At 39.0% G+C, this 2500-nt stretch overlaps 1 protein-coding gene and 1 long non-coding RNA gene across 2 annotated transcripts in view; one reads left to right on the top strand and one right to left on the bottom strand.

The window, feature by feature from the left end:
- LOC138982492 (thrombospondin type-1 domain-containing protein 4-like) overlaps nt 1–2500 on the bottom strand; it is a 215204-nt gene that overhangs the window by 64305 nt on the left and 148399 nt on the right. The gene's annotated exons all lie outside the window — the stretch shown is intronic.
- LOC138982510 (uncharacterized) overlaps nt 360–2500 on the top strand; it is a 2370-nt gene continuing 229 nt past the window's right edge. The window contains exons 1-2 of the long non-coding RNA XR_011460884.1: nt 360–1514; nt 2186–2267. This is a non-coding gene — a long non-coding RNA (uncharacterized lncRNA). The remainder of the gene's footprint in view (nt 1515–2185; nt 2268–2500) is intronic.

Raw genomic sequence — 2500 nt, 5'->3', positions numbered from 1 at the left:
AATTTTAACAAAAATGGGGACCCCGAGTGCTTAAGCATAGGAAACATGCCATTATTGTGCACCACCCGACTTCGACGTCTAAAAGCCTTGCTGCGGAACAAGTTTGTTTGGTTACCACAGCCCCTGTGATCGCGAAAACAAAGCGCAAAAAGGAAGGGTCGAAACCACCTTTCATAAATGCATTGTTCCACTGCGAAAAGTTCACTGTCAGAAAATATGGATCAAGTTTGGTTCAGAACCACCTCTTCAAACGCAGTGTGACCTGCAGGAAAGTTCACAGTAGGAAAACAGAGAACAATATTTTCGCGTGCCACCACAGTTGAAAAAATGATTTGCTGTTATGGGGGCGTCTATACGGATAGTTTAGAGGTTGACCATGGGCAGCGCCATTTTGTTGTGAAATACGTCATCAGTTTGTGTACACAGGAAGTTGTGACATCCGTCACCCTTTGGGAGGTGTGAAGGCAACATTGTTCATCTGTAGAAAGTTGTGAAATCCGTCACCCTATGGGAGGGGTGACGTCAAAATTGGTCATCACAGAGTTTGTGTAACACAGGAAGTTGTGAAATACGTCACCCTATGGGAGGGGTGACGTCAAAATTGGTCATCACAGAGTTTGTGTAACACAGGAAGTTGTGAAATACGTCACCCTATGGGAGGGGTGACGTCAAAATTGTTCAACAAAAACATGATATGTCGCATTGTGCAGGGTCAACTGCAACAAACTCAAACCGAGCCATTCATACCTATCTGTATTTGAGTGACTTATATACCGACATTTTTATGTCTTATTTTCAGCACAGGTGTAGGAAAAATCATGAACCAAAATGTTATTTATTTTCTAATTTAACATTTTTTTTTACAAATATGACCATGGTCTTTTAAACATACAGTGACATTAAACATTGTTATGTTAAAAAAAAGAAAAAAGAAAAAAAGCTTTTGTGCACAAATCAGAAAATACATTGTACATTTTACCTACAGGCCAAACAGTGTCTGTTGGCGGCAAAGGGCCCAGCAAGTTGCTATTTTTAGATCGATTAAAAGTTGTCAAGAACAGGCGCTTACATTTGGATGTGTCCACTGATAGTAGGTTTGGTTGTGATCAATCAGAATGATGTAGGAATACACATGCATGACAGTTTGGTATGATGACATGTAATTCAAATATGCTGAAATGTAATATTATACATGATATAATATTATTATGGCTGTTGCCATGACCATGAACCCCAAGAAAGGTTTAATGTTATGTAAAATCAAAATACCAAAATCAAGCACCTACTAATCTGGTCTCACGGTGCGGCTTGGACCTAAATATGGATGGACACGCAACTCGCTCAGCCAGCCAGCGCTGCGAGACTTACAGCGGCCAACTTCGCCGCGGCGCGCTCATTGGCTCAGCATTGAACTTGCGTCAAGGCCGATGCGCGTAGATTCCCAGAATGTTTACTTTCGGTTAGATTCTTCGACAGCATTCGCAGAGGTGACTGCCGTTACAGAGGTGACAGAGGTGAGTAAAACTGACCATCGAAAGGAAAATAAGATTCATATTGGTAATACTAATAACATACTTGCACAAGCATGTATCTACCAAAACTGTATGGGAGCACATAGTTGGAAAGGCGTGGTGAAGCGATCAAATCGAATCGTCCGTCAGTCAGTGCACTGATCAGCCACCACGATTGAACGTCACTGTCCGTATTTTGTATGTAAGCAGAGTTAAATCCTGATGTAGTTTACAAAAACAAAACAAAATCTCATTCCTGTTCCATTGTTATTCTTGTAGTTGTGATATGATATTCTAGTGAAACTGAAAGTAAGTGTTAAAAGCAGAAAAGCCGGACCGAATCAGGTAATTGGGTTGGGAAAGTTTTGCTAAGAAATCCTGTTATTTCCCTGGGTTAATAAGCATCTCTTTGTCCAACTATTTACACAATTTATTTGACTAGTTTGTGGTTTCAATTGAAATTATTGTTGTATTTATTTCTAGACTACAAGAACTTGCATTGATTGCATTTCATTGTTACAGCACAAAACACTGAATGACACATACTGATTGACGAGCATGCCAATAGCCTTCTCGTTTTACAGTATAGGTACTGATAGTTGTATACAAGTTTGAATATCACTTTGAACACTGCCACATTCAGTTCTTTTCATCATTGAATAATTTTGTTTCAGGAAGCAAGCACCACTTTTGTTGTTGATGAAAACCCCTGTACAGTCAGAAGTGTGTCAAGCTCAAAGTATTATTTCACAAAAGGTGAGAAGTTATTCGTTACATTTGCAACATTTATTGTTGAAAAATATTAAACATAAAGGCAGAATTTGTTTGTCTTGTGATTGTGATGCCTACAACTACACCCGCTTGTGATTTCTCAGTCAAGTTACTGCAGATTTGTGTATATTTCAGTCTCATGTGGTATTTGCCATATTTTTGTGTGAACATGTGTATTTTTCAAGACTTAGATTCTGTGATAACATAAAATACCATAA

The sequence above is a fragment of the Littorina saxatilis genome, linkage group LG1 (assembly GCF_037325665.1).
Source record: "Littorina saxatilis isolate snail1 linkage group LG1, US_GU_Lsax_2.0, whole genome shotgun sequence".
Classification (NCBI taxonomy): domain Eukaryota; kingdom Metazoa; phylum Mollusca; class Gastropoda; order Littorinimorpha; family Littorinidae; genus Littorina; species Littorina saxatilis.
The sequence above is the reverse complement of the archived record's forward strand: the minus strand, read 5'-3'. Positions and strand labels throughout refer to the sequence as shown.